Below are 12,634 nucleotides of genomic sequence, written 5' to 3'. Positions count from 1 at the left end.
AGACCTTTGCTAAAATATTGTCATTCATACCTGTGCAGTGACTGACTGGGTGGCTCACCATGGGTATCATGGTAATTGCTGAGGAACAGATGAGTGTAACATGTGCCATGTGGATACTGAGTTTTCCCATTGCATTTTTCTGTGCAGGATTGAGGTGCTGTTAGTAAGCAAGGGTGAGGTCAGTTGCACAGCTCTGGATTCTTCTCATTAAAGCAAGATGAGAAGCAAAGCCTTGCTCTAACCTGTCCCTTTGTCATGGTGCCAGGAGAGCAAGCAGACTGGACTGCCTTGTTCTTGCACAGAAACCAATGAAGCAGCACAATGAGAGAAGTGCATGCAATTGCTTAAAAGGTTGCAGGTAGTCCAGAACAGTGGCTGATTCCCTTCTGCTGTTGTCACCCTGCCTTTACTTCATACTGAGGGGGCTACATACAAACTGGGGCTACAATGCAGAGACATATTACCTGCAATAGCAGGCCATATCATACACTTTTTGAAAAAGCTTCCTCACAAAGGCATTTTCCCCCTACTTTACCAAGATGAGCATCGCAAGCCAAATCTTCATTCTCATTCTAAAAAGCCTGACATCTGACCCTGTTAAATTTTCAACAGGCTTTTTTTTTTTTTTCCCAAGTTACACTGAACTGCATAATAGAGGGGACATTGTCAAAAGTTGCCATAGAAATAGGGAAAGAAAGCAAAAGTGATTATAAAAGAAAGAAGACAGATGCTCAAGAGGTCGTAAACCCCTGTCCTCCGTCCTGCTGAGCAGGATGAAGTGACCTTAGCCCTCAGAGGATTCAGGAAACTTAGAGAAATGCAGAACAAACATCTGAAAATCCCTGAAATGCAAGAAATTAGTTTGCCTCTTCAGCAAACAGATCAACACTGCAACTATTCCCAGATTCAGCTGCCTCGAGTTAGGCTTCCCAGTCCAGAATGGGGTTCCCTCAAGCAACATTTGCCCTGAGTTACCTGCCTGAACCACAGCCACTTGCCCTGGTTTAAATGGGTTTCAGAGGTATTTTTCCTGTCCAGATGAGCAGACCAAATTTCTGTGAGCTGGCTACATATGGAGGTTAGTGAGACCCTTCGCTAGTCAGCCAGGCCTAACTTTATGTTGACCATAAAGTTTCTGAAATGGTTGCTCCCCATGCAATTTCTGCAGGCTGGATATTTAACATAGGAAGTGATTTCTAAGCTGTTCTGCAGACTTTGCGGGTGATTCAAGTGATTCCAGCATGGATTCACGAAACTCCTTGGCACTGTGATCTTCACCTTGCTTCAAATCACCAAATCTGCAGGACAAAGTTCTCACTTCCTTTTTGTGCTCTGTTGGGACCATTGCAGCCCATCAGCCTGTAGGCACCTTTCTTTAAAACTCCCAAGAATTGTCTCCTAGAGCCATGAAGGTAAAGAAGGCAGTAAATTTTCTGGGAGTAAATATGGCCTACAGGCAGGTCTTTGACCTGTTGGATTATTTGGATTGTGGAAAAAGGAGTGGGGAAGGCTTATTGCAAAAGGAGGAGCAATCTACAGAAGCTCTGAGTTTCATCAGGGCATTTCCTTAACATCTGTGAAAGTGGCTTAGCACATCAGCGGGACTTCTTAAGGTCATGTTTTCAGTGCCAGGTTATTTTTATAACCTGAAGAGAAGCACTCTGTCAAACCAATAGCAACAGACACTAGAAGTGAAGTTGGGAGAAGTCACTGGGTTTGGGCTTTTGTGTGCGGAAACATCTGGGTCTGCACTTAAGCCAGCATGGGGATGAGGTGGAGGAGGACTAACCTGCTGAACCACAGTGGACATGGTGGGTCCTAAGAGGGGGAATACCAGCAGAAAATGTGAAACAGTAATGTGATTAGCTAGACTGGCCTGTCTACTACTTCAGGGACAGACCAACCAGCTCAGATTTCAACATAACCATTCAGTACTTCCAAATGATAGATCGAAATAAATTTCCCCTCACTTGGGATTAAAAAAAAAAAAAAAGGAACACCCTTAGCACTTTCCACTTCCACTGCCATTAAGAGAAAATAAGCATATATCATAGCAGCATTAGGTGCCTGGCTTTCAGGTAAGCCATGGACAGGAGTAAGGGTTCAGCAGTCACTTGTATATGCTTCTTACTTTCATTTCTAGGTTTCTTGCTATTCTCCAGTTGTTAGATTCTGTGCACTACCACATTTCAGAGAAAGTATTAAGCTATTGCAAATCTAATTTGAAAATTAAAGCAAAGTAAAATGATGCTAAGAAATCGTAAGTACTTTTTCTCCCAAATGTCTTTGTCACAAGCAGATTTTACTGACTTAAGTACTGTATGCATGAATTCTAACTATGTGATTTAATGAATGCCCCACAGATTGGTTTCAATTTGCTTGTTTTTCTCCTAAAGGACTGTGCTGCCACTGCCTTCAGTTGAAGAGGTTTTCAGCAACTCCAGTGCAGAGCTAACTCTAAAGCTGTTTTTTGCTGATAGCAGAAGATCTGTAGTCCTCCTTGTGCTCACCTGCAGCTTCAGGTGAATGTTACATGCTCCTAGATAAGTACCAAGTAGAGCATTGTTTTATCAAAGAATGCTTTTGGGGGAAGAATGGTGATCTGGTAATACTACAGTATTTTTTTGAAAAAGAACCTTTCAGTTCCGTCCACTTTTTTTTCATGCCAGCAAGGGGCTAGGGAGGGAACAAGATACAGGATGATAATGATCTAGACATCTCAGGTTGGTATGTTGTATTTGGTTTGGGGATTTTTTGTTGTTTTGTTTTTTTCAAACAAGTACTTCTGCATTCAATTCCAAGTGACTGTTCCTTTCGAAAAGTTCCTTTACATCTTACTTTAAAATGTCTTAAAACCTCAGTCAAAGCCCAAACAAATGGGAAAAAAAACCCAAACAAACCAGGAAAAGTTTGGTCTAAAAGCTTTTAGTTGACTAAAACTTTGTATTTTATGTTTATTTTGCATCAACCAGAAAGAGAGTTTTTCTTACTTTTTAATCCTGCATAGCATGGAGTAGGTACATAGGGACTGATCGTTCAATCTCTCTTCCAATATGAGAGTTAAGGGAGCACCATATAGAACTAAAAGAAAGCAGATTAAAAAAAACAAACCAAAGGAAATGGTTTTGGTTCAGGAAGTCTCCAAGTCTCAGAGGATACAAGTATTTGGGGAAACTATGTGTGTGTTATACTCTTCCCTATGCATTGACTTTTGGCTGGTATAAAATGGGGGATACAGGGTGAAGCAGATTACCCCAAGGAGTTATTAGTCCAACCCATTATTGCCATTGTTATTCTCTGTTCTTTTTACACTAATATGTATATTCATTGTATGCACAAGTTTCGTGAAATTAAGCCTTCATTTCACTCGGTGCCTCCAGCAAGCTAGACAGAAATTTAATTTTAGTTTAAAATAGGTAGTTGGTAACGGGTCCTTCTAGTTACTCTTCAGCAGCTCTGTCTCTAGTCCCAGAATCAGCTGCTGGGTCTCCACTCTTTTCCAAGCAGAACTGGTTAAACAACCCACAAGATCATAACTGAATTAGCAAGCTCTGTCAAAGGATTAGGAGATTCATTACCCCATTGGCAATTAGTTGTACATTTTTTCATCTCTCCTGTTTACTGTAAGAACAAGATGGTACATGGGACACACATCTGTCTAAGCTGGACCCCTCACGATAAATGTCCAAAGCTGTGTGCAAAAGAAAGGTTAGGAACAAAACATCTTGTTTCACGTCACTGAGAAATCCTACTAACAGGCTGCTATCATGCCAGTTCCTTTAAGCTGAATCGGACATCTCTCTCTTGTCTAAATGACTGAGATTTTCAGATACAAAAAATTGATGGGCAATCAAGAATAAAAATACAGAATCACAACGTTCAGTAGTACTTTCATAATCATACAGCAAGACTGAGCCTTAAAAGGCAAAAACCTGTCAGCAGAGAATAACAACACTGTCTGAATTTTCAGGGAAACCTAATGAGTGTGAGAAAGATCTTGACCTCGAGAGAGACCACATGGGTGTTCAGCAAGAAGAGGATGAGCTGGTCCCAGTTGAGCAGAAAACATTTTGCTGCGTGCATTTGGCACTGGCACTTTGGCAACATTTGACAGGTCATTTTCACCAGATTTCCTCAAATCAGTGTCAAACTAGTTTAATTTCTATTTTGTGAAGACACAAGCACAAGTGCACACAACTGTTTCCTTGTGTTGTGTGCAAGATACACTTACCAACGGTTTTTAAAAACATCTGTGGGAAACAGTGCTGAAAAGCAAAAATATCTGCTCAGGAAACAAATAGATTTAATTTTGGAGGGGAAGGCAAAAAGATGAATATCACCATCATCTGCGGAAGTTTTCTGCTGTTCAGAGCAGATGCACGCCAAATTCTTTCCTCCCAAAGTTAAAATTCACAAAACCATACATCCCTGCCCTTAAACCTCAGCTCCAGACAGAGACCAAGAAATAACCTAAATCCAGACAGCAGCAGTTGCTTATGTGTTATTGATTCCCAGTCCTACATTTGCTTTAAGCACAGATCAGTTTAATCCAGGTGAGCAGAAAGGAAATACAAGGGGGAAAATTCTCAACATCTTGTTCAGCAAGAGATATTTTCTACCTGTCTTTGGGTAGGCAGTCTGCAATCTTCTCCCTCCAGGGACTGATGAGTGCAGTCCCACTGCCTTGCAGGGAGCCTCATGCTCTCAAATCTCCTAAGTGCTTTGGAAAAATTGCCTACAGAAACATTAAGCCTGTGCTTTTGAAACTGCTTAAGAGATCTGAATGCTCACTTCCTATTAATTTTCATTCATTTCAAAGCCTCTGGAAAGCCAGCAAACCTAGTTCCCAAGGGATCCCCTGAGTGGGGACAACTTTGCGCTAACAGCTGCCTCTGAAAGCAATTTGTCAGCTGCCACAGACCTGCAGGACATACCTGTGCTGCCATGACCAGCTTGGTTTTAGAGAGGTCCCAGGTGCTACAGGAACAACAGAAGTTACCTAATATTGAATATTTCAGACTATCTCATCAATTAACTAAAGACTAGGGGGAGATAAGCCTTTTGGCATTTTCCCTCCAGTTGTGGGCACCGAACTCTTGGGAAACTGATGTTGGAATACCTCGAAAATGGTTATGCCCAACACAGTGCTGCAGCATTCCCTCAGCTAGATGTACAGCCAACTTCACCTTCATGTTGACGCAACAGCTACGCCCTGCAATGTCACCCTTCACAGCAGAGCCTGATGTAGCCCCTAAGAAGCTGACTCCAGCCTTGGCAGCAGTATGGCTGCCCTGTCGTGGATGAACAAGCATCCACAGCCCCCAGTGTCAGAGCTCGCCCCACACCAAGGCCCAAAGCCTCGCTGCAAAGCCACATTAATGTGTAGCCCTGCTCCCATATCCATCTGAGGGGCAGGGATTATTAAGGGTGGCCGCAGTCATGCTCGACTGAGAGGAAAAGGCCCGTCCTGCTTATCCAAAAAGCAGAATGAGGCAAGACAAAACTCTCTACAATACCTCAATAATGGGTTCAACGCAATTTCCATGATTAGAGAGCGCCACTCTGCGTGGCACTGAATTATGTGGCGAGAGCAAGCGTGCTGCAGGGAGCCTTATAACAACAATTACAGAAAATACAGAACTTCATAAAAACAAGGTCAAGAATTTTGGTATCTGATAGCCCAACAGCAGTCACATTGAAGAATGTACTTTTTGATGCTTTGTATGTATGAAGAAAATAAACAAATGTTCAGTAATTATAATAGCTAACAAGCAAGGCTCAACCATCTAAACACTTGCCAAACTGTGAAATAAGTTACCCTTTAACCTTTGTCTCTATTTTATACGCTTTATACCTATAATTTGTAGCAGAGATATAGTAGCTGAAGCTGTATTAGTTGATACTTGAAACATAGTATTATCACTAGATAAAATACATTTGAAAGGAGTCAATTAGGATTTTTAGAAACCATGCCCCAAAATTAAAGCTATCTAAACATCTTCTGTTACAGACCCCTCCAATTTGAGGAATTTTGTTGCCTAGGCAACCTGGTCGCAGTGTATCTTGGACAGTTCAGACCGTGATCGCTGTTTTAAATAGAAATGCCATCCATTTAACACACAGCTGATTTTTAGCAAAAGGTATATATGTATAATACCTACCTTTGCGTTAAGAAGCCAATATGCTCGTGTAGTACTTGCAGAGGCTAATGTGAAGTGTAAATCTAAGGATGAGTGAACAAAAATGTAACAGCGCCAAAATAACAGTAAAGCCTGATTAGCTGGGTGGGATTGGCAGCTGCATAGAGAGCCCCGCATGTATGAAACGGTCCTGCTGATCTTATCACAGAGATATGAGAAATAATCAAGCAGTGGTAGAGGGGGTGTATACAGCTATTTCACATTGCTTCATTATATCCAATTAAAACTGGCCAAGCAAGTGAATCAAATGACTTTACATTGCTACTTGAAGAGCTACCGGCTAAAGACAGAACCATGCAGGTGCATGAAAAGATTCCTCCATTAAAAACACTTCTCCAATTCCGGACCTAATGTTTTCTTCAGGAGTTGGAAGTGGTAGCAAATGGTGTAGGGTTACACATTGCTGTATCCCTTGGCAAAGGCAGCACTGGAAAACATTCTGGCAGTGGCCAAGCACAGAAAAACCAGGAGGTGTTCCGTGCAAAGCTCAGTACCTTCTGTATAGGTGGGTATGGCAGGTAATGATTTCTATGAAGATATTGAAATTTCCTGGGCAAAGCTGCCCAAAAGATGTAGAGCAGCTACACTCTTGCTACAGGATTGTGGGAAGGTGTACAACATTCAGATCTAGCTAAACATTTCAAATCTTGGAAATCTGAAACGAGGCACTCCTGCCTGATCTATAATGGCCTTGTCAGAAAGAGTAACAAAGCTCAGCAAAAGATAGATATGATGCCTTGTATTGCTTAGTCATCTGGATGGTATATTTGGTGTTGCATTACCAGAAAAAAAGCCTCTACTCACCGCTTGGTTGCAGTCTTGTCATTGCTGAATATCAGCAAGTTCAGAGCAGAAGGGCTACAAGACCTCTGAGAAGAGGCTGGGCTGTAAGTAACCACAATGACTAGTGGGAATTGTATTGATGGGCACTGCCTACGTTTTAAAAATGGGCACCGTCAAGCTGGGCACAGTCAAGCTGACAAGGGAGAATCATCTTTTGTATGAGCTTCTACTTATCAAAGTAGACACATGATCTTCACAAATGTATCACTTAGCCAAGTGATGCCAAGCTAAATGCTGCTTAGAAGGCATGTTTAGCCCTTTGAATCACTACCAAATCCCATGTACTGCCTTTGCAACCAGAGGCTTTCCACATGAAGACAGGAAGAAATGGATAGTACCAAGGCAGGAGAAAATCCTTAACCTAACTCTGCCTGGCATGGTTTTAAAATGGCAAACTCTGCTTTTGTACAGCATAAGTTAGTTGTGGGAAGGCTTGTGTATCTTGAAAGATGTCAAGAGACTCAAGGCTGTTGTAGGCAGAATGAGGAAGAAACTTCAGAGATTGTACCCCTGAGTGAGCATCAGTTAAATGCAGTGTAAGACCTCACAAGAGTGGTGTCATTCCAGAAATACTTACATTATTTTCCAGTTACTTTTATATACTGTTATATATTTTATGCCTGGTACTTGGATAATGTACAGTAGTCGCACAAGTTTAAGTGGCCAGGCTTAGCTGCAAGCATCATTTCAGCAATTAAGCCATTTCCCCAAATCTATAAATTCTACTTCAGAGTTGTTCAGGTGACAGGGCACCATCGATTCTCCCTTCTACAGAAAGCTTGCAAAGCAAATCAATAGGACTGTACATTTGGAGGTCCCTGACACCAAAAAAAAAAAAAAAAAAAAAAAATCACCTGCCATAAATACTACTGTGCTAAGATAAAAGTTTGCTTTGGAACAAGATTATGCTAAGACACTGAATTAATTGAACTGATTTATTAGCACTTGTAAAAGGTAGTAAATGATGTTGACCTCAGCTTTTGTGCCCACAAATACGATTATGTAACTGTCTTTATTTTCCTCCTTGTGATTTTTTATTTGTTTAACAGCCTTATTTGCTAATAAAACTGATACATTTATAATTCTCCCATCCTGCACTGTAGGTAAGGAACACAGACAAAAAGAATTCTGAGAAATTTAGTAGAGGTAAGTGACTAATTAGATTATGACATACACATTGGTTAAATAATTTATGATCCTCAGAGTACAGATAAGCAAACTGTTCATTTCAAATAAAGAAGATTCAACTTTCATTCCTCCTTTGATCTGAACTGAATCCTCCCACAGATTATTTATCAGTTGATTGAATCTTGTAGGGAGATGGGGGTTCTGACCTCTGCTTATTTATTCCATTTTGCTATTTAACTTCAGTTTGCTAGAAAAAACAAGGACAAGGCTGTGACAGTTCACAGAGATGCAATTTGTCTATTGAACTTAGCTTGGCATCTGTTAGACACGCAAAGAAACAAAAGAAACTGCATAAATATTCATCAGCAAAGTCATCAACCACGATGCTGGATTTGAAGCATTATATGTTATTTTTGTAATGATAATAGTGATTCATCAGCCCTAATGATATTTCAGTACATTGCCTGACTGATCTTTTACTCGTGTGAGTATAATTTATTTTTCCATTTTATGTCCTGCCTATCATTTGTTCCCAAAATATGGAAGTAGATTTACATAATAGAATTCTACTCAGTGGTACTGGACAGGTTGGAGGTTTTTCTTTCAGGTAATGACAGCAGTATCAGCTCGTTCTTCCCTTTGCATCTCATTTGAATAAAGCCTATAAAGTGACAAGTGGAAGACGGCACTGCCTTACAACTGGCTAATTGGGGGAGGAATTATGGTGTAGGCTTTAGGTAGCATGGACTCGGCTTTGAAACCTATCATCACCTCTTGAGAAAAAATACTTTTTCAGCCTAGTTTCAAAAGCCAGCTTTATTTGTCAACTCTGTTTATCCTTATAAATGAATCTTTTAATGACTTGTTTTTCTGGATTGTAAATCTGCCAGAACACAGAGAAAAACTATCCTGTCTTACAAAAAGGCACAGTTCAACTTAATGCCTTATTACTACAGCTACGCCAGCTGGGATTTTTAACACATTGAAGAAAGTTACTTTTTTAAAAGCACAATAGGGTCTTCTGCCCGACTGACTTTCAGCAGGTACCTAAATCACTTAGGGTCTTTTGCATGTATGCCCCAAACCCTCTGAAAGCTGGTGGAGAAAGGATATCTAATTCTTTTAGACACAAGGAAATTTCTGACCTGGGATCATAAACCCACAAATATTCTACAATGTGTAACAAAAATGCCTACAAATCATCTGGGTTCCACTTAAAATGTGAACTGAGGGCTTGCTTGATTTGTTGGAAGAAGGCAAAGGGAGGAACACAAATGCTTTGCTGTAGCTTCCCTCTAGTCAAAACATTGCAAAAAGACTGAGACAGATTTTATTCAAAAGAAAGGTGCTCTTCCTTCTTCCAAAAGGAAGTGGAGGTATTACTTGAAACCACTGAATATGCAAGAAAAGTCTCCTCAAGACAAGCTGCAAGGGGGGAGTAAAGATGACAACTGGAGCACCGAAAGGTTTGTAAAGAGCTGAGCTACAGCTACGGTCTCACCCTGCCAGGCTTGGCAAACCTCTGGCAACCACAGTCCTGAGAGCAGATAATGGATCTGCCCGACTCAGGGCTGGGCTTTTATGATTCCCCTCCTTTTAGGATTGAATTGCTCTCACTGTGAGGACAGCCAAGCACAGGAACAAGGGCTTAGAGGGGCTGTAGGATCTCAGACCTCAGGGGTTTTCAAGTCCTGACTGGACAAAGCCCAGAGCAAACCTGCCTGGATGCAGCACTGGCCTTGCTTTGAGCGGGAGCTTGACCTCTCCTTCCAGCCTCACGCACTCTAAAGGATCACAGCACACAAGTCAGCAACAGGGAAATCGAGTAAGTTTCTGCCATTGTGATTCAAATTCCCAGTATTTACAGTATGGGTTGAGTGATTTTGGTATCACTGTAAGATGCTACTTCTCCTTGCTGAAAAGAAATGAGATTTTTGATGAGCCATGTTGGCAAGGTCTGTTTGTTTTACCCTCCGGTCTCTTGGGAGACGCTTTCCCTAGCGGTCTTCTCCTGCCCAAATTCACTCCCTTAAAACCCATTCTTTATAGTCTCATGGTTCGTTCTCAAGGTACATCCAGCAACACTGAGGGTCACAGGGGTCCCTAGCAAACACCATCCTTGTGGCTCCTTTCACCTGCCCTTTGCTGAACTCTGGCACCAGCTACGTTGCTTTGAACTGGATGGAGCATCTTGCATAATTAATACATATCTCTTTCCCTCTGCTCATTTCAGAGAACATTTTTGCTTATTGCTTGCTTGGTTAGAAACCATGAAACCAAACAAAATAGGTTTGGAAGGGACCCCACGGGATCATCTCATCCATTAGCCCTTCCCTAAGGCCTACAGAGTTAATAACGGAACGACAAGCTTGCAAACTCCAGCTGCCAGGCTTTGAATGTTTGGCTTCTCCTGAAGAAGTACGTTGCTCTTGTCAACATGGGAGAGTCTGCATGTGTTTGCTGATCTGTGCAGAGATTCATTTTAAAGCATACATTGCGCTCAGATGGCCCACTGCTACCATTATATGCATCAGTAAGTTTCATATTGTGCAACTACCAGCACTTACGTTCGAAGAACGCACTTTTTACTCATGACAAAAGGTAGTCGCCATGCTCTCATTAAAAGACAAAAGCAGTGAAAGATTAGTCCTTGTGCAGCATCATCTTCTGCCTATTCTGTTAAAAAATATTTATTATATTGAGAAATGCATCGTTAATTTTCTGCACCTCTCTCTCATGTAGCACAGCTGATTTGTAACGCATGTCTTCATTGGATTTGACTGCTCAGTGAGTTTTAGCCATTATCAAATACTCCTTTCACTGCACAGTTTCTCTATAGGTCATTCCTCTGAAGACACATCCATACATGAAAAAACGCTGTTGTCTTTTCTCTCTTCCTTGTTTCATTTAGTATTAATTTTCTGGTCATTCCCACCCCCATAAAGCTGAATTTAGAGACTATGCAACGAGGAGCTCAGATATCTGAGTGTGAACAGGATCTGTTCCCTCCCAAGGAGGTTATATGTATTAAGTCCAGTCCCGGGAGAGTCAGAGCAGTCACAAAACTGTTCTAAACAGGAATGTGGACACCAAAGTCCTACAGGATATCAGCAGCTAAAGCAGCCCGACAAAGATGACAGGCAATCTGCAATACCACAGAGACCCTCAGGTAGCTAATTTGGATACGTCTACACAGGGTCACACATCAGCTCTGAGACAGATTAGGAACGTAGCCTCAGGCTTTAGCCAGTACAGCCTGAAACGGGACTGGAGTAGATGTGAGCTATGTGGGCCCTGAGGAATGGTTGCCTGTTCCTTGTAGCTCACCGTTTCCCAAAACTTACAGAAGAAGTACTTGACACTGAGGTAGGCAAAGGCGTAGTCATCATTTCAGCTAACTGGAGAGCACTGTCAGTGACTGAGGAAGCACTAGGCACAACAGCATTTCTGTACCCACAGTGCCAGCTGCAATGTCCTTTGGGACCTTTCCAGCCATATCTGCCTCAAAAAAGCAAGTTTTCTTACAAGTAAAAGCAAGGGTGAAGTTTGCATGATTAGGAGTGAATTCCTTGTGATGGCTCTGCAATAATGGGAACCTGGTAAATGCCCAGGGACCCCTGAAATCCTTCAGTTGCATTTACTGTTCCTGCCTATTCAGCTGCAGCAGCAATATATGGCACCAACCTATACGGAACAATGTTTACACACTGGTGTGAATGCAGACACCCCCTCCTACCTACCTACACACACATGCTTCAAAGAGACAACACAAAAAAGCTGGACCACAGACCAAAATGCTTTGCCTTCATCTGCAAAGCCCACCAACTTGTAGGTCTCCCTGGAACACCAGCAAATATCCTACAAATTACCCTCTCTGTTGTGCATGTGGTGTGGAAGTAGCTTTCATGTCTGGTGTCTCCATTCAGGCAGCAGGGAAGGACACAGAACAGAGTGTTGACATGGCCAACTGATCCTCTGTCCCTGTCACTTCCAGCATGTATCATTGATTACTTCTTCCATGCTTTTTAAAGCATGCAAAATTCTTGTGCAATCCCTCTCACTTGTTTTGAATTCTGGTGAAAAGAGTGACTTACCTTTTTTGCTTATTACAAATAATGATGTTTTGCTGCCTCATAACATGCTGAAAACTTTTTACTATAGATGAAAGTGTGCTTTGAAAGCATCCATCCAAATAAAAATCTCAGCACTCAAAACACACTATACTATTCCACAATTTTAAATGACAAGTCTCAGGCTCCAATTTTGGAAGTAATTAAGAATCAATAGAAAAATTCTTGCAGGACTGTTCTACAAAAATAAGTAGGGAACTATGGAGAAATATGCAGGGTACAAGAAGAAAACCACTGTTACTACAGTATATACTGTATCTGCTCGTACATGTAAAGGCAATGTTAGCTTTCTCTGCAAATGAAGGATATTCCTAATTTACTAGCGAATGCCAG

This window comes from Pelecanus crispus, chromosome 4, assembly GCF_030463565.1.
Source record: "Pelecanus crispus isolate bPelCri1 chromosome 4, bPelCri1.pri, whole genome shotgun sequence".
Taxonomy (NCBI): domain Eukaryota; kingdom Metazoa; phylum Chordata; class Aves; order Pelecaniformes; family Pelecanidae; genus Pelecanus; species Pelecanus crispus.
This window is presented reverse-complemented; position numbering follows the sequence as displayed.